This window comes from Acinonyx jubatus, chromosome D1 (assembly GCF_027475565.1).
Source record: "Acinonyx jubatus isolate Ajub_Pintada_27869175 chromosome D1, VMU_Ajub_asm_v1.0, whole genome shotgun sequence".
NCBI classification, from domain to species: domain Eukaryota; kingdom Metazoa; phylum Chordata; class Mammalia; order Carnivora; family Felidae; genus Acinonyx; species Acinonyx jubatus.
This window is the reverse complement of record NC_069390.1, coordinates 90,392,214-90,411,454: the sequence shown is the minus strand read 5'-3', so window position 1 is coordinate 90,411,454 and position 19,241 is coordinate 90,392,214. Positions and strand designations below refer to the sequence as shown.

Below are 19,241 nucleotides of genomic sequence, written 5' to 3'. Positions count from 1 at the left end.
GCTCTCGGGATCACGTGGGCGTGAGGCGGGCTCTCGGCCGAGTCACGTGGGGCGGTGCGCGCAGAGTGCGGCTGCGCCGGCCGGTAGCTGCAGCTGGAGCGGTGGCGTTTGGAGGAGACTCGGTGAGTGTGTTGGGAAGGCAGGCTCGGGCTGGGAAATGCCAGTTCATCAACGCTTTAACGTTTTCACGACTCTGGGGTTTCTGTTCTCGGAGAGCATTGCACTGGGAACCGTTTCTCCCTTTGCGAGAAGATCCCACTCACGAACACTTCCCCGCCCCCGCGCCCCGTGGAAGCGATGCCCCATAAACGCTCGCCCCAGAGCCTTCTTGGGCGCTTACCTCGTCCCTCTTGGCAACCACATCCCTGGTGCCCGGCGAGTCCCCTGAGGGACGCGTCGTGTCACCTCTCATTTCCTTGCCGTTCGACCTTCGGAGATGCCCGGATCTCTGTAGCCTCTCCACCCCTCACCTCCTCTTTGTTTCAGGTTGTAACCTGTCCTCCTCTCCCGGGGATGATGGGGAGCCCCTCCGTTACCCAGGGGTCCCAGCCCGTATTTCCTCCTTGGGAATACCTTGAGTTTCTTATGTTACTCTTCAAGAATTCATTTTTTGTTTGTTTGTTTTGGAGTCTCCTCTCCCCCTACGCTCTCCCTGCTCCTTCCAAAGACTGAAAATACAGTACAGAGCACGCACCTTCCTTTCCCTTTGCTGCTTCCTTCATTTTTTTTTCCCCTCCCTACTTTGCAACCGCCCTAGACCCTTTTTCCCTCTCTTAACAAGGTGCGGTGTTGGGACTCTCATGCCCAAACTGTAAGCGACTCCCTGTGACTTCACCCCGGGGGTGCCCGAAAAGATGAACATCTGGTTGGGGGTGATAATGGGAAAAGTATCTCGGGACATACCTGCCATTTGTTAAGAAACCTAGTGGCGAGTTCCGAAGAGCTGTTTGTAAAACCAATGGATCTGTACCGACACTAGAGAACACAATTTTTAAGACTGCTTAGAATGAAGGTTCCCTGAGGAGTTAGTGTAGGTAGTGGAATTAGGTTTGCGATTACGCTCCTTCGAAAGGGACGGGCAGAAGGGAGCCATATTGGGCATGCAATAAAGTTGAACAAGTAAGTGGAGCTAACCTATGGAAAACTTTAAGTTGAAGAAGAGTTTGAACTAGATGTGATAAGTATTGAGTGTTTGAAGCTTCTTGAGCAGGAGAGAGACTCCTTGAAGTTGGAATTCTAGAAATGAATCTGGCAGTTGAATGCAAGACAGACTAAAGAGAGGAAGGCTTTGATAGCAGGGAAATAAGCTGGGATACTTCAATCTAGACGATCAGTAAAGAGGTTATGCTTCATCCGGTGGTCTTTTCCCCTACACGGTACTGTTGAGTTTGAATTGCTTTTGAACAGGTCAGGATGTATCATTGGCAGCTGCTGTTGAAGCCTGAGTCCCTTGAGGATTGCTCATGTTTTCTTTGTGAAACCCACATCTGGCACAGAGTAAACTCACAAATATTCATTCTTTAGATGGCTGCATGCATCACAGACGTGTGTTAGATGTGTCTGAACATTCGAATTGTCTTCTTTCTGTCAGTTTTTGACCTGAAGAATGGAAGTGTGGGAGTAAATGTATGAAGAATGGGAAGGCAGGCTTGTGGATGTTTCTGTAATAAGACAGGTGATCACGATATAAATTTGAAGAATCCTGAGGGAGGTTGGAAAACTTTTCTTCTTTTTTTTTTTCTTCTTCACATTTACAGGTAAGACATAGATCTGTAAAAGGTGAGAATTACTATCTTTTACTGATATGCTCCAGATGCAGGTTCAAATTTTATTAATTTCAGTTAGGGACATGAAGCCTCCTTTTCCAAGGACTCTGAAATATGGATGTCAGGATTTAAATTCAGATCTTTGTGTTAATTATGAACTTGTTTTAGGTATAGTATTTTTATAATTTTGTGTAAGGGCTGTTTCTGCCTTAACCTCTGCTTGGCATTCAAGAAATGACACCTGTTCTTGCAGAATTGGCATTCTGTAGCACGAAACAAATGAACCAACTCAGATGTCAATGCTGGTGACAACAGAGCTTGTGTTCTTGGGTTTCAGGGTAACCCAAGGTACAAACTGTAATACTGAAGAATAAAAAAACTGGTCACTTTTTTTCTGAAGAAGGAACTTTCAGGTTTTTCTTTTTGTAACTGTAAGATATTTGAAGAGTTCAAAGGTTTTGTTTGTTTGCTTGTTTTCGCAGTACAACTTTAGCCAATATGGGTACAGAAGTTAGATCTTAATGCTTCTCCTAGGAGTCTAGGCATTTGGTCATTTAAAGTAGAGCCGCTCTCTGCATATACAAGAACTTATGCAAATATATTTTCTGTCTTTTGTTTTTGTAATGCTATATTGTATCTTAACGCTATATTGCCTCCTTTCTGTACAGCCAGGAAGCAAGTCTGTAATTTTCTCAGTACAAGGAAGCAAATTCTACTAGAGGGGTGTGGTGGTATCTTCATTCTTAGAGAGTACAAACATGACTTTTTTGCATAGATTTTGGTATGTCATAATGTGTTCCCCCAAAATAACCATTTAAAGAAGCACTTGAGGGGCACCTGGGTGGTTCAGTCGGTTAAGTGTCTGACTTCCGCTCAGGTCGTATTTCACTGTTTGTAAGTTCAAGCCCCGTATCAAGCTCTGTGCTAACAGCTCAGAGCCTGGAGCCTGCTTCCGATTCTGTGTCTCCCTCTCTCTCTGCCCCTCCCCCTGCTTGCATGCTCTCGCGCTCTTTCTCTCAAAGATAAATAAACATTTGAAATTTTTAAAAAAATATAAAGAAGCACTTGATAATTCATTTTTGAGGGCATTTCCTGCTGTGCAAGAACATGGTCACCTTTTTATTTCACAAATATAAACAAAGAGTGACTAACTAATAAAGGAACTTGTGTTTAAATATCACAAAGTGAAGATTGATTAGTGGCATGAAGGTAGATTCTGGCTCCTTAAACAGTGATTTGCTAGTTGCAGATTAACCAGCAATTCAGTTCCCTCAAGAGCAGGAAGTATGTGGATATCATTTTATGGTTTTAGATTCAAGGAAGCAATTAGCAGGAGCTCCCTGGAGGTGTCCAGGAAAGTGAAGTTGTTGGCAGCTGGGAGATCTGGGTACTAGTCCCAGCTCAGCTCCTGTGAACCAAGTCATTTGGGCTCTAAGCTTCGATTCATTGAAGATTTTCCATTGACACTTAAGTACTTTCTTAACAAACGGGATTTATTTCAGACTTGTCTTGCATACATTTAGCATAAGCACAGAGAATCAGGATTCTGCTCTTGTCGCCAGAGCCACTGAGCTAACATTTATATTTGGGGGTCACCCACCTCTTTGGTGCTGGAATATACCTTATGATTTCCTAAGTGGGGCATAAGAGAGAGTACAGATAGAGAAAAAAAATATATATATATATTAGAAAACAGTGGTTTTCTAAAACATTGTGTTATAACCTATACTCTGGATGTTAGTTCTTTTTTCCATATCAGCATTTTAGAGATTCCGTTATCCTCCTACCCCTCGTTGTACTTTTATTCGGCTCTTGAATGATGCTCAAGACAGGTCTGGCTTAAACTAGTCTTCCCAAACTTTTCCATATCATGGTATGTGTGGAAATAATTGTTTCATGGAGGAAAACTGGAGGTGACCCACAGAGGACAACTGGCCTGGATGCTGAGGCTGACCCCACCTGACTCCACCATAGGCTGAGGGGATCCCTAGCCTGTAGCATGTTTGACCATTAGGAAGGTCAGCGTTACAAAATCAAGGGCTTGGGCCCAAACTCTATTGGGAGGAATTGTATTATCAGTTATGTTTGTTAAGTCCGCTTCTAATTTATTTCTCTCTTATGTGCCTTTATGCTCTTAGCTAGTTTATATCTAAGGATCATACTTATCCTTACAAAGTGGCCCTTCTAAAAGTTTGTAAAAAGTAGTTAATTGATGAAGAGATGGGGAATGCTTTTGTCACAGTGTTTTGACCTAATTAGATTATGGGCAGTTTTGCTCTGCCTCTTTAGAAGATAGAGAATTTCTTTAAAAAGTGTACTTTTAATGTTTTCCATTATAAAAGTAATACAAAAAATGTGTAAAATAGTAACAAAAAAAGATGGGAAAAAATCATTCATAGCTCTGTTTCCCAAATATGGTTAAAATGTTTTTTCTCAGGTTTTTTTAATCTTGCATTTTTTTTCTTAATTGTAAATTCACACATTTATAGAAGTAGAGAATATAATGAACCCCATGTTTCCATCTGCCAGTTTCTACAACCAGCCAATACAGGGCCACTCTTGTTTTCCACCCTACCCTGATCTCTGAGATGGTTTTAAACCATTGGTAAACACGTCAGTATGTATCTATAAAAGGTAAGCACTGGTTTTTACCAAAACCACAACACCATTATCACCCTTTCAATATATTTCTTAGTATCATCAAGCAAGCAGTTGACACATTTTCAGTTGGGTTTCTCTTTTTAATAGTTAATTTGTTTGAATTGGGATTCAAGAAAAGTCCGCATATCATGCATATTCTTTTAATTAGAAGAACAAAACTGTGGGCATTCAGAGGAGACGTGTGGCCTGTACCTTAAAGGTGCTTGGTACACTGGCTTAGAGCTTACACTTGGGAGTCAGAAAGATGGTTTTGGAATCCTGGCTCTGCTACTTGCTGGCTGTGTAACCTCGTGCAGGTTACTTCTCTTACTTTAGATTTTTTACCCTGTGAAACGTGGATGATGTCTGCCTTAGGACTGCTGTAAGGAGTAAGTGAGTTAATGTGGGCTAAAGCACTCGTGTAGAGTTTAGCACATAGTTAAGGCTCAAAAAATATTAGGTATGTCCTGCATACAGTATAGCACCAGGTGTATAGATTTGTTTAAAAGGTCTTAAACAGGGTAAGAATCAAGGGGTATGGAATTTAGTCTAATTCTGCCACTTAGGTGATACACTTCAGTGTTTCGGACCTTACTTAAATTGCACACCCCAAAAAGCAGGTGGGGTGAACAATGATGATTTCTAAAATCCCAGTGCTTGCTAGAAGTAAGGCAGCTTGGTATTTTTAGAAAGAGACTGAGGTTTGCATCACGCTTTGCCATTTAAAAGTGTTAATTCTCCTCAGCTTCAGTTTTTTCATATGTATAACGGAATTAATACTACCTAACCTAGTATTGTTGCAGTAAGTGCTGAGATCAGTATATATATGGTGCCTAGCATGTAGAAGATATTCAAATTATTAGTCAGCATTTCATGATTATAAGTTAAAATAAGATCATTACGTTAGAGTATTTCCAGTTGTGAAGAAATATGTATTTTGTGGTGTTTATATAAATGAAGATGAACAGAGTATCTTAAGGGAAAAGGAATATACATTGGAAGGGTGAACATGGAAACCATGTTTCCAGAACATGAACAATGGAAAATTGAGGGACTGTTCAACCTTTGTGGTTGGATAAAAGCCGGAGGATGTCAGGGTCCCTAGAGAAATTTAAGAAGGTATTTGCAACAACTAGTTGCTTAAGTTGAATAAACCTATTTTCTGCATTATTTGAAAATTTGAACAATAAGTTAAAGAAGTAGATTGTTGTTTGTGTGTTTTTCAGTTGTTAATAATTGGAACATGCTGTAAGTGTTTCATAATACTATTAGGGTAATGAAAATAACCTCCACTAGCAGTTAGTAGGAGAGCTGTAGTGTAACTGAGTTAGAAAACCAAATACAGGGGTGCCTGGGTGACTCAGTCGGTTGAGTGCCTCTGACTTCGGCTAAGGTTATGATCTTGTGGTTTGTGAGTTTGAGCCCCTCATTGGGCTCTGTGCTGACAGCTCAGCCTGGAGCTTGCTTTGGATTCTGTGTCTCCCTCTCTGTGCCCCTCCCTCGCTCGCTGTCTGTCTGTCTGTCTGTCTCTCTCTCTCTCTCTCTCTCTCAAAAATAAATAAACACTAAAAAAAAACTTAAAAATTAAAAAAAAGAAAGAAAACCAAATCCACACTGGAGTCTACTGATCCCAGTATACTAGGCAACATTTCCCCATTTTAATTTTGTTTTTTATCAAAGTAATTCACGTGTATGGTTTAAAGAGTCAGGTAGTGCTAAAAGACTTAATGGGAAAAAAAGCCATTCCCTCCATTCTCCCCACCTCATAATCTCATTCTTTAGAGGTAGCCCCTCTGTTATTTTTTTTTTCTTTCCTTAGGTATTATCTTCATATTTCTTTCTTTCTTTCTTTCTTTTTTAAATGTTTGTTTATTTTGGGTGAGAGAGTGCGTGGCTGTGCACGGGAGGGAGAGAGAGAATCCCAAGCAGGCTCCGTGCTCGGCATGGAGCCCCAGCTGGGGCTCAGTCTCACAGCCCTGAGATCACAACCTGGGCCCAAATCAAGAGTCGGACGCTTAATGGACTGAACCACCCAGGCACCCCTCTAAATCATTTGATATGTTATTTCTTGCTTTTTTCTCCCTCCAGTGTTTGGCCTGTTGAGCTAGATGATTTATCTCAGCTCCACTCTTGTGTTTAGGTTGACCTTTGCCTGTTTTTTCCCCACATACCTACATACCGTTAATTTTTTTCCAGATGCTCAAACATAATTGTCACATTCTTACCAGTAACCTTTTCTGTGAGCTCAGATGTGTCACTTGATGTTTCCTATGGAGAACTACTATCCAGGTATATCATTCAGGAACATGGGCTGTCACCCATGTCCCATTTCTTGGCTTACATCTTTATTTCCTAAGAAGTATTTGCCCACACACTTGTTTGATAGTTTGGAAATGTTGCAGAATTCTAGGTTGGAAGTAATTTTCCCTCAGAATTTTGAAGGCATGGCTGTATAATCTGGTATCTGTAATTGCTCTACAGACATAGCAATTCAAATCCTTTTTTTATGAGACCTCATTTTATTGGGTTTTTTCCCCCCTCTCTTACTGGAAGCTTTGAGAATATTCTGTCCCTGATGTTCTGGAATCTTTTAATGACATACCATGGTGTGAGTCTTTCCTCAACTGTTGTTCTGGGTATTCAGTGGACTTTTTCATTCTGGGAATTCATGTCCTTCAGTTCTGGGACATTTTCTTCTATTATTCCTCTGATTTCTGTCCCTCTCCATCTCTTCTTTTTCTTTGATTCTTTTTCATAATATCTATTCTTGCTATGTGGATAGGATAACTTCAAAGAGGACCCATTAAAGTTTTTCAGCTTTTGCTCTCTGCATTGGAGTAGGTTTAAGATCTATTGCCAGAATGAATATCAACCCCCAAATAATGGCAAGCCCTGCATGTGAGAAGAGCTTAGTGCTTCACCCCTCAGTTTTGTAGATTGCATGAAGCCATGTGCTCCGGGACTGGGCAGGATCTAGCCTTCCTCACACTCCCTCCCAGTTCCCGTTCATCCTGATTTCCTCACTGCCCTCAGGCACTAGAAATGTACTGCTGCTTTATTCTGTAGAAACCTCTACTGCTGCTCTTTTGATGAATCCGTGAGCTATTTGAGTACTGTTCAAAGTTCATTTTACTAGATAAATGAAGAAAAGTTGAAAGAAAAATAAGATAAATGAAGAAAAGTTGAAAGAAAAACGAAAAGAGGAGCTGGTGTGTCATATAGAAAATTCACAGTGTAAAAGCAACTGCAAACTCTAGCAAAGTTTTTTTGAATTGATGAGCATGAAACCAGGATGCTTGCACTTTCTCCGAGAGTTTCTCTTGAAAACTGCCAAAATATCAACACATAAACCAAAATGTCAGCAGTTGTTATCTCCAGGTAGGATTACAGGGTGGTTTTCATTTGCTCTTTGTACTTTACTGTACTTAACATATTTCCTGCAGGGCCTAGGGGGGACCTTTTCCTCTCTGGTCAAGGAGGAGGGGTGCTTTCTTATGCCAGATAAAGTGTCCATGTCCCTTGGGCTCAAGCTGCTCAGCCCACTCTTGCTTCTCCCTCCAGGTCCTCCCTCCATCTAGCACTGACCTCCTTTGCACTTTTAACAAAGTATGTTTTTAGGTCTTCCTAACCTTTTTTTCTCTCACCTATTTTATTTCCTCAGTTTTTTTCACTGCTACTTTTTAACACCGATGCTACCTGCTCAGCAAAGCAGTGCTTTTAAAGCTGTTTCTTCTCCCTTAGCCTGATCTTTCTAGTTGTTCTGGTGGCCTCTGTGGCAGATGATACCTTTTCTTTTTTTTTCTTTTTTTTTTTTTTTTAGCTTTCAGATTCTTGGTTCGGGTCTAAATAATGCTTTCATCTTGAAGTTCATTTCCAGATCAAAGAGAATATTTTTGAGTTAATTTTTGTTAGAAAAAAGCAAATATCCTGAAAAGAATATCAAGCCAGATTAAGGTTAGAAGCTAAAACCACTTTCCTGCGTTGCCTGTCATTTATCATTCTCTTGTTCTTAAGGATGGTTGAAATTGCTCTCTAAGTACATTCCTAAAGTACATGATAGTTCTTTCAAAATCAAAAAATAATTGTGTTGGTGCTTGCAACAGAAAGAGGGAAATAATCACCTGTAACCCTGTGACCCAGAGATTACTTCTACGGGTCATAGACCTAACACCACATGATAAGGAACAGATTGTTGAACTGTTTTTTGACCTTTAAGTTTGAAGTATGTCTTAAAGTACCTTCAAGTATGTGAAGGACTGTGTAACCCAGGTATCTCCTGGGTCTGAAACACAGGAGAGATCTGAGCTGAAGATTGAGATACGGGAGTTGCTAGCATTTAGTTGGTATTTTAAGTCATTGGAGTAACTGGAAGGGGAGGCGAGGGAATACGTGAAGTGATTATATGGAGAACTGAAAGCAGTTTGCTGAGGACCCTCAACATTTAGGGATTAGGTGGAGGAGGAAGAAGAGCTTCCTCTAGAGGGACAGGAGGAAAATCCTTTGTCCAGAAGAGAATGGAATTAAGTGTCAGATGTTTCCAAGACCTAAAGGAAGATAAATACTGATTATTTCACTGCATTTTGCCATGGAGGGATCTGTGTCCCCTTTTCTTGATCTTCCTTGAACACAACTGTTAATCTTTACCACATACAAACATATTAAACTTAGCACCAATGTGTCATAAATAGTTTACAGTTCTGTTTCCCCTAAAAGGTGAAGACTTTTGAAGGGTATGGCCCTTCAGGGTATGGTCTTAGTCACCTTTGTGGAATAGTGTTGCATTGTGTGTTCACAGCATGGACTCTGGAATCAGCCTCCCAGTGTATTAATAGCTGTGTGACCTATAGCAAGTTACTTAACATCTCTGATTCAATGCCATCGTCTGTGATGTCTGTGGTGTGTGATGATAGTAGTGTCTGCTTCACAGAAGAGTGAACATTTTAAGGTGTAGACACCAGTGCCTGGCTCATTGTAAATATCATGTAGTGTTTGGTGGAGGGGGGCTGGATGTGGTGGTAATAACATGGTTAGCATAGTGCCTGGCATTTAATGGACTTTTGAATGTGAAAATTCAACAACTTGGGACTAATACAATCCCTGTCATTTTCAACTCTGTAAGCATATACAGAATGTAGCCATAACCAGCCATAGGAAAACTGTAGAATAGATAGAATAGAATAGGAGAATAGAAGTGGACAGAGTTCAGTGCATGTAGCTTTGTTTTATAAAACAAATCTGTAGACTTTTTACAAAAGTACTCAGTTTCTTTTCATGTGGTGGGGAAGGAGAAAACTGAAAGACGAAGATTTCCAAAGCAGGTGAGAATTTTTATGTGTAGTGCTGAACATTTGTTGTAAACAGGTAGCTGGTGGATATCAGTCACAGAAGGTATTTGTGTGGCATAAAATAACACTTCACCCATTCATCTTGTTTTTACAGCTTATAGAATTAAAAGTATCTTTTAGACCTTAATTTGATCTCTTAAACCTTACATTAATTCATGGTAGGTGCATACTCATTCAGCCAGAAAATATTTGAGCATTTACTGCTCTGTATAGACACTTAACTGTATAACAGAGATTGTGCTAGGGGCTGGGGATAGGACTATAAATGAGACCAACTGTACTTGTCTTTAAAGAGCTTTAATTCTTAAGGGAGAGGCCAATAATTGCAGGTGTTAGAGATGCCGATAAGGAGCCAAATGGGGTGAGGGGGGGCAGATGACCAGCCCCTGTAAAGTAACAGGTAAGCTGAGGCTTCAAGGATGGGATGGAGCCAGAAATACTTGTAGAATATACCACCCTGAGCCGTGTTCAGTGTGTGGGCCAGGACAGTGTGTGTCCCATGTGGCTCTAGAGCCTGGTGAATGAGGGAGAGGGCTGGATGGGATATTGTGAAGAGGGCTGCAGATGTCAGATCAAGCCTGTCTTGTAGCCTTGATGTAAGAAGTTTAATGTTATTAACCACAGTGAGAAGCCATTGAATGGTTTTAAACTATGACTTAATCCAATTTGTGTTTTGAAATCCCTTTTACTGCTACATAAGCTTTTCTTCTTCTCTAGTCCTGTGTAAAGAAAGTACTTTAGATAGATTTAATCTATAAAATACAGAAACTGATATCTTAGCACAAAATACTGATATACTGATGTCCTTGAGTCATTTGCCAGAAAGAGTTCTTGCCTTAAGTATCCACCCTTAAGAATCAGTTTACATCTTAGATATCAGAAACTTGAGTTATAAACATAAAATGATTCATGTATAAAATTGTTCAATTAGTGACAGAGGATAGTCTTGAAACCTTAAGTCTGAAATCCTATTGCCTGCTAGAATCAGATTACCGTCCCTCATTGTCATGTCTGGAAAATGATAGTCTGAATGTTGATTTACTGTCCACACAAGTGTTCACAGGAATGTGACTTTTCCCATGTTTCACTTAAAAAAGAAACGGTCTTTCATGGTTTTTGCTGTATTAAAAGCATTTTCATGGGAGGGACGTGCACCTGGTTATCTCAGTTGGTTAAGCATCTGACTCTTGATTTTGGCTCAGGTCATTATCTCATGGTTCATGAGTTCGAGCCCCACGTCAGCCTCCACACTGACAGTGTGGAGCCTGTTTGGATTTCTCTCGGTCTCCCTCTCCCTGCCCCTGCCACGTGCTACCTCACTCTCTTTCTTTCAAAATAAATAAACTTAAATAAAGAAAAGCATTAATGGGGTGGGTATTTCTCTTAGTAGGAAATGCTTTTTCTGTCATGGGAAATTCTTGTAGTTCTAATCATGAGCAGCATTTTGCATTTGAGTTAATTCATTCAATAAATATCTGAATGCCTACTCTGTTCCAGGTACCGTTCTAGGATCTTGGGGTATATTGTGAACTAAACAAAGATTCCTACCTTTGAAAAGCTTACTTCCCACTGGGAGGAGACAGATGACCAAAAATAAACATAATTAGTGTATTTATTATACTAATCATAAAAATAATTAGTACGTTAGAGGGTGGTATGTGTTTTGAAATAAAAACTAGAGCAGTTAATGCGTTGAGTGGAGAAGTTGCACATTTATTTATTTATTTATTTATTTATTTATTTTTAACGTTTATTTATTTTTGAGACAGAGCATGAACGGGGAGGGTCAGAGAGAGAGGGAGACACAGAATCTGAAATAGGCTCCAGGCTCTGAGCTGTCAGCACAGAGCCCAGTGTGGGGCTCAAACTCACCGACTGTGAGATCATGACCTGAGCCGAAGTCGGACGCCCAACCGACTGAGCCACCCAGGCACCCCAGAAGTTGCACTTTTAAATAGGGTGGTCGGGGTAGCATGATTGAGAAGGTGTGATTGGAGCAACGACTTGGAACTTGGGAAGAGCATACCAGGCAGAGGGAACAACGAATACAAAAAAAAGCCCCAAGGCCAGAGTGTACCAGGCTTGTTTGAGGACCAGGAAAGAGGCCAGTGTGTTCAGAGGAAGGGAGGGAGTTCCTTGGCTTTCTAGGAACAAGTTTCTCCTCAATTTCAAAAAAGTTCATAAGCCAAAATAAATGAATAAGAGGGCATAGAATTTCCATCCTTCAAATGTTATGTAGATGGTAATTGATGAATACCTAGATTCATGTCTTGAATCTGGTAATTCCAAAGTAACACAAAATTTAAGTTAATTTCATAGGGCAGCTAAACAAAAAAAATCTTTTTCTATTAATAAGAAATGATGTTGGATCACATGCTTTTAAGACCTAGCATTTAGTAGAAACTGAAACTTAACATTCCAGTTTATACATTTCCAGATTAAAAGCCAGAAGGCTTTGTTTTATAGCAAAGATGGCAAGGGTGTGCCAAATGTTCTTGTCTTTAAGAAGGGCAGTGGTAGCCTTGAGGTTTGGGCTTAGGGAGAAAGTGCCCTTTAAGAGCAGATTTGGTTTACTTCCCTGATTTCTTTCAAACTCAGTAGCTCTAAATCCTTTTAACATTTTTTTTAATGTTTATTTTGGGAGAGCGCACAAGAGACCAAGGGACAGAGAGAGGGGAAGAGGGAGAGGTGGGGGATGGGGAGGGACAGAGAGAGAATCCCAAGCAGGCTCCTTGCTGTCAGCACAGAGTTCAGTAGGCTCAAACTCCGGAACCTTGAGATCATGTGACCTGAGCCTAAATCAAGAGTTGGATGCTTAATCGACTGAGCCACCCAGGCACCCTTCCTTTTAACTTTTTTAATTAGGTGGTCTAATTTTCTGTTTTGACTCTGTGCCATTTTCCTTGTTTTTTCTTAAGTTTCCAGTCTAAATAAATCATTACATTCATAAGGTCCTCAGCAATAACAATCTAATAGAGTATAGCCTATGTCCCATGCATACCAAGTGTATTACATTGGTATATGTATTCAGTGTCCTTTTTAAAAAAAAATTTAGTGTTTACTTTTGACAGAGAGTGCACACATGCTCACGAGTTGGGGAGGGGCAGAGAGAGGTGGGGACAGGGGATCTGAAGCGAGCTCGGTGCTGACAGCAGAGAGCCCAGTGTGGGGCTTGAACCCATGAATGAGATCATGACCTGAGCTGAAGTCAGATGCTTCACTGAAGGGGCCACCCAGGTGCCACCAGGGTCTTTTGTTTCCGAAGCACAGTGCTTTAAAAAGAACCAGTTCATCCAGGACAATCACTGGAGTTATTCCACCCGTACTTGCCATAATCTTTTCTCATGTTTCTGAATTTTGTTTTTCATAGAGTATCTTTGTGTACTTTCTTAAACTTCTTTATCATCTATTCCTTTCCCAATGTGTCATGGTTGTTTTTTATATTTGAGTCCTGTCTGTGAATTGGTGTTCGTTGTTTCTAGCCTAGTTTCCCCTGAGGTTGAAGTTGAAGTAAGATCACTGAAGAAAATGCTCAGAAGCATGGGTCTTTGACTTTCTGAAGCAAAACATTCTGCAGTTGACCCTTGAACAACACAGGTTTGAACTGCATGGGTCTCCTTATATGCAGATTTTTTTTCATCATGATAAGTGTACTTTTTAATCCCCTCCCTGCCCACCACTCCTCTGGAAACCATCAGTTAGTTTTCTATAGGTAAGAGTCTGTTTCTTGGCTTGTCTTTTTTTTCCCCCTTTGCTCCTTTGTTTTGTTTCTTAAATTCCACATATGAATGAGATCATATGGTATTTATCTTTCTCTGACTGACTTATTTCACTTAGCATTATACTCTCTGGCTCTATCCGTGTTGTTGCTAACGGCAAAATTTCATTCTTTTTTTATGACTGAATAATATTCCAGTGTGTGTCTATCACTTTTTCTTTATCCATTCATCTATCGATGAACACTTGGGCTAGTTTCATAGTTTTGACTATTGTAAATAATGCTGCAATAAACATAGGGGTGCATGTATCCCTTTGAGTTAGTGTTTTCGTATTCTTTGAGTAAATACCCAATAGTGCAATTCTTGGGTTGTAGGGTAGTTCTGTTTTTAATTTTTTGAGGAACTTCCCAACTATTTTCCACAAAGGTTGTACCAATTTGCATCCCCATCAACAGTACAAGAGGGTTCCTTTTTCTCCACATCCTTAACAACACTTGCTGTTTCTTGTTTTGTTTATTTTAGCCATTCTTCCAGGTATAAGGTGATACCTCATTGTAGTTTTGATTTGCATTTCCCTGATGATGAGTAATGTTAAGTATTTTTAATGTGTCTGTTGGATGTCTTGGGAGAAATGTCTGTTCATGTCTTCTGCCCCCTTTTAATTGGATTTTTTGGTTTTGGGGTATTGAGTTGTACCAGTTCTTTATATATTTTGGATACTAATTCTTTATCAGATATGTCATTTGTAAATATCTTCTCTCATTCAGTAGGTTGCCTTTTCGTTTTGTGGATTGTTTCTTTCATTGTGCAGAAACTTTTTATTCTCATGTAGTCCTAATAGTTTATTTTTGCTTTTGTTTCTCTTGCCTCAAGAGACATATCTAGAAAAATGTTGCTATGGCCAGTGTCAGAGAAATTACTGACTGTGTTCTTTTCTAGGATTTTTATGGTTTCATGTCTCATATTTAGGTCTTTTTTTTTTTTTTTTAAGTTTATTTATTGTGAGAGAGAGAAAGAGAGCGAGGGAGGGGCAGAGAGAAAGGGAGAGAGAATGCCAAGCAGGCTCCTTGCTGTTAGCAAAAAGCGCAGCTCCAGACTTGAACTCGTGAACCATGAGATGATGACCTGAGCCAAAACCAAGAGCTGGACATTTAACCAACTGAGCCACTCAGGCACCCCTCATATTTAGGTCTTTAATCCATTCTGAGTTTTATTTTTGTGTATGGTGAAAGAAAATGGTCTAGTTTCATTCTTTTACATGTGTATGTCCAGCTATTCCAACACCATTTGTTAAAGAGACTGTCTTTCTCCCATTGTGTATTCAGTCCTCCTTTGTAGAAGATTAAGTGGCCGTATAATTGTGAGTTTCTTTCTGGGTTTTCTGTTCTATTTCATTGATCTATGTGTCTATTTCTGTGGCAATTCCATACAGTTTTCATTACTTCTGCTTTGTAACATAACTTGAAATATGGAACTGCGATACTTCCAGTTTTGTTTTTCTTATACAAGATTGCTTTGGCTATTCATGGTCCTTTGTGGTTGCCTACAAATTTTAGGATTGATCTAGTTCTGTGAAAAATGTCATTGGTATATTGAAAGGGATTGCATTAGATCTGTAGATTGTTTTGGGTAATATGGACATTTTTTTTTTAATGTTCACTTATTTTTGAGAGAGCACAAGAAGGGAAGGAGCAGAGAGAGAGGGAGACCTAGGACCCAAAGCAGGCTCAGCACTGTCAGCATGGCCCCCAATGCAGGGCTCAAACTCATGAACCATGAGGTCGTAACCTGAGCTGAAGTGAGATGCTCAGCAGACTGAGCCACCCACGTGTCCCAGGTAGTATAGACATTTTAACAATATTTGTTCTTCCAACCCATGGGCACGGAGTGTCTTCCCATTTCTTTGCATTGTCTTGAATTCCTTTCATCAGTGTTTCAGAGTTTTTAGAATACAGGTCTTTCACCTCTTTGGTTAGGTTTATTCCTAGATATTTTATTGTTTTTGGTGCAATTGTACATGAGATTGTTTTATTATATACAGATTTGTTTTTGATAAATATAGGACACTACTGTAAATGCATTTTCTCTGCCTTGTGATTTTCTTACCATTTTATTTTCTTTAGCTTACTTCATTATAAGAGTACAGTACATAATACATGTAACATACAAAATATATGTTAACCAACTGTTCATTTACTGGTAAGGCTTATGGTCAGCAGTAGGCTATTATTGGTTTGGGGGAGTCAAAAGTTATGTGTGAATTTTCGACTGAGCAGAGGGGTTTGGGGTACCCCCCATTGTTCAAGGTTCATCTGTACTTTATGCTCACTGAAAAAAAGGAAAATGGTATGCATTCATAGAACTGCAAATTAGAAGTGCTTTTGAAAACATTGCAGGGCTTTTTTTCCTTCTTCCTCCAGATAGGACTGTATATGAATCACCCAAGAATTTAGCATTCTTACCCTCTTTTTTGTTAAAAGGAAATATCACAATCTCTTTAAGCCACCAATCCATTGCCATTCTAAGTGGGAAGTTCAAGAGCCTAGCATTTTGGTAGACATTATAGCTTTATTGTATGACAAGATTAAAAGAAATTGAATACACTCAAAGTGAGCTTATTCTTAAAATCACTCTTGGGCATTCTGATAACTGAGTTTTTAACATAATTAACCTAAGATAGGTGTCTATTCAAATTTTTCTTATGTTTATTTATTTATTTTTGAGAGAGAGAGCGAGCACAGAGGAGGGACAGAGAGAAGGAGATAGAGAATCACAACCAGGCTCCAAATTGTCAGCACAGATCCAAACACCAGGCTCAAACTTACAGATCCTCACAAACCGCGAGATCATGACCTGAGCCAAAATCAAGAGTCTGACACTTAACCAACTGAGCCACTTAGGTGCCCCTATTCAATTATTTTTTATCTGCTATATCTGTTAAAGTTAACTGTGCACTTGAACATGAACTTGAAAGTAATGAATAAGTTGAACCTCAGTAATTTTTTTTGTTTATCTTAATGTTGAAGAACATTTTCTTTTCCTTTTAGTTAACTCTAAGAGTAATTGTAAAACAAATCTACTTTGTGTCTTATATTCTGACCTTGTTTTTGCTGTTTAATGGAATTTGGATTACAAACCCACAATGTGGGGACCTCTGAGGTGTTTCACCTTGTGTTAACGTGAATTCACTTAATCATTATTTAAAAAAAAATTTTTTTTTTAATGTTTATTTTATTTATTTTTGACAGAGACAGAATGTGAGTGGATCAGGGGCAGAGAGTGAGGGAGACACGGAATCCAAAGCAGGCTCCTGGCTCCGAGCTGTCAGCACAGAGCCTGATGCAGGGCTCGAACTCACAAGCTGTGAGATCATGACCTGAGCCAAAGTCGGATGCTCAACCGACTGAGCCACCCAGGCACCCCTATCATTATTAACATTCAATACACTTAGGGCTTTTTTTTAATGTTTATTTATTTATTTATTTGGACAGAGAGCGAACCTGAGCAGGGGAGGGGCAAAGAGGGGGAATGAGAGAATCCCAAGCCGGCTCCCTATTGTTTATATCAGTTATTTTCAATTATAAAACCAAAGTAGCATATCACGTGTAAGGAGCAAAATTGTTTTTTATTTTTGTTTTTTTTTATTTTAGAGTGAGCATGGGCAGAGACAGAATCGTAAGCAGGCTCTGCGCTCAGCACAGAACCCAGTGTGGGACTCCATCTCACAAACCGTGAGATCATGACCTGAGCCAAAATCAAGAGTCGGATGCTTAACCGACTGCATTTGCCAAACTTCATGTTGTCAAAATAGAACTTTTTTTTTAATCGTCAAACTCAGTACTGTTTGAGTCAGAAATCCTCAAGAAAGTAAAAAGCAGCAGGGAGTGGAAATTAGGTGGCATAATCTTAGTAAACGTTTTTATTTTTATTATGACAGAAAAGTCTTCCCTTTAAGACTTGTCAAATTAACTCAAAGAGCAACACTCTGTAATGAGAATATCTTCTGGGGTTGCCCAAACTGGGATGAATCTACATTTGTATGCAGCAGTATCCTGTGTGCTCTTATGGCAAGAACAGTAAGCCCTTGAGGGTTTCTCCACACTGTCTTCAGAGGAGAGATTTAGTTTTCAAGGACTCCATAGAACATAAAACCTTGCCCTTAAAGATTTACTTAATCTCATTTTCTTTGAATAGTCTGTGTCATTTGTGATGAAATTGTCTGATTGTACTATTTGATACGTGGAAAATATTTTATTAAAAAGTCTCCTTCCAGGGCGCCTGGGTGGCTCAGTCGGTTAAGCATCTGACTTCAGCTCAGGTCATGATCTCACAGTTCAAGAGTTTGAGCCCAGCGTGGAGCTCTGTGCTGACAGCTCAGAGCCTGGAGCCTGCTTCGGATTCTGTGTCTCCCTGTCTCTCTGCCCCTCCCCTGCTTGCCCTCTGTGTGTCTCTCTCTCAAAAGTAAAATTTTTTAAAAAGTCTCTTTTCTTAGCAACATGTGTTCTTGTTTTCAGGATATACCTTCTCAGAAGCTTCACAGGAGAGAAAGCAGTGACAAAGAAGGAAGTTATTTTTTGCATGATAAAATCATCAGCTTTAGTCACCAACTTCTAATTGAAATGAAATTTTAATTTGGGTGTCTTACTATTCCTTCTTAAAACAATTTTGGGGGCACCTGGGTGGCTCAGTCAGTTGAGCATTCAACTCTTGATTTTGGCTTAGGTCATTCATGATCCCAGGGTTGTGGGATTGATCCCCCGCATCAGGCTCCATGCTGAGTGTGGAGGCTGCTTAAGATCCCCTCTCTTTCTCATTGCCGCTCTCGCCACTCATGCTGGCTCTCTCTAAAATAAAATTTTTTAAAAAATTGAAAAAGAACAATTTTATTCCTTATATATATGTGATGTGTTACTTTGGTTTTATAATTGAAAATAACTGAAACAAATAACATCTGAGCTCTTGAGCCTGGAATACCAATGTGGTTGACTTTAGGACTTGAATAAAAAGACCATAGAATTTGGGGTAAACCTCTCAATTCCTTAAAGTTTTTCAGAAACCCTACCTCTGATGAGGTCGTTCTCATATTGCTCATATATGGGTCATTGCTTGGTAAAATACCAACAGTAAGTAGTGTCAGTCTGGCATTTTATCAGTGACTACATTAAAGCATATTTTCAGGAAATAAGTGTGACAGATCTTATGTGACAGAAGATAGAGGATATCAGGCACATACAATTTAGATACAGAAGTAAGAGCAAACTAAGTTAACCAGAGGTAGAGGAAACACTTCAAGACTGGGGGGTACACAGAGGAATCCAGTCCTCACATATAGTTCTTATATATCAGTTTCACCTCTCTGTGTTATTAGGAAGAAATGGAAAGTTTTTTTTACACATTGATAGGAAGGGGTGCAATCGATGTTATAGAACTGAATTAATCAACTACTTTAGTAAAATTAATTTGTTGATTGGCAATGAGCTTGTTGCTTTTGTATTACTTTTGTAGTACTTTATACTGGATATCTTTTCCTTCATTCCTCCCCCATAGTTACTGAAAACCAGATGTGTTGGAATTAGTCCAAAAGCCACAACTAGAAGGATTTGGTTTCTTCCAAGTCAGAGGGTGACTATCTTTTTCTCTTAAAAACTGAAGTTAACCCTTTTCTGTGTTTATGCTAGAGAAATAAGCCAGTCTTTATTCTAGTCAAGGTTTTATATATTTAATAGAATGGGGGAGAGCTTACTGTAAATACAGCTGGTCTTTTATTTTTT

At 39.6% G+C, this 19,241-nt stretch overlaps 1 protein-coding gene across 6 annotated transcripts in view; it reads left to right on the top strand.

The window, feature by feature from the left end:
• The first annotated feature begins 19 nt into the window (after positions 1-19).
• The window catches only part of FAM118B (family with sequence similarity 118 member B), a 47,074-nt gene continuing 27,852 nt past the window's right edge, over positions 20-19,241 (top strand). For 3 of the 6 annotated variants that reach the window (XR_008290578.1, XR_003413334.2, XM_053203899.1), the window contains exon 1: positions 20-122. The gene's annotated coding sequence lies outside the window, so the exon portion shown is untranslated. The remainder of the gene's footprint in view (positions 123-19,241) is intronic. The other 3 variants (XR_008290579.1, XM_015072222.3, XM_015072224.3) reach the window with 2 other exon arrangements.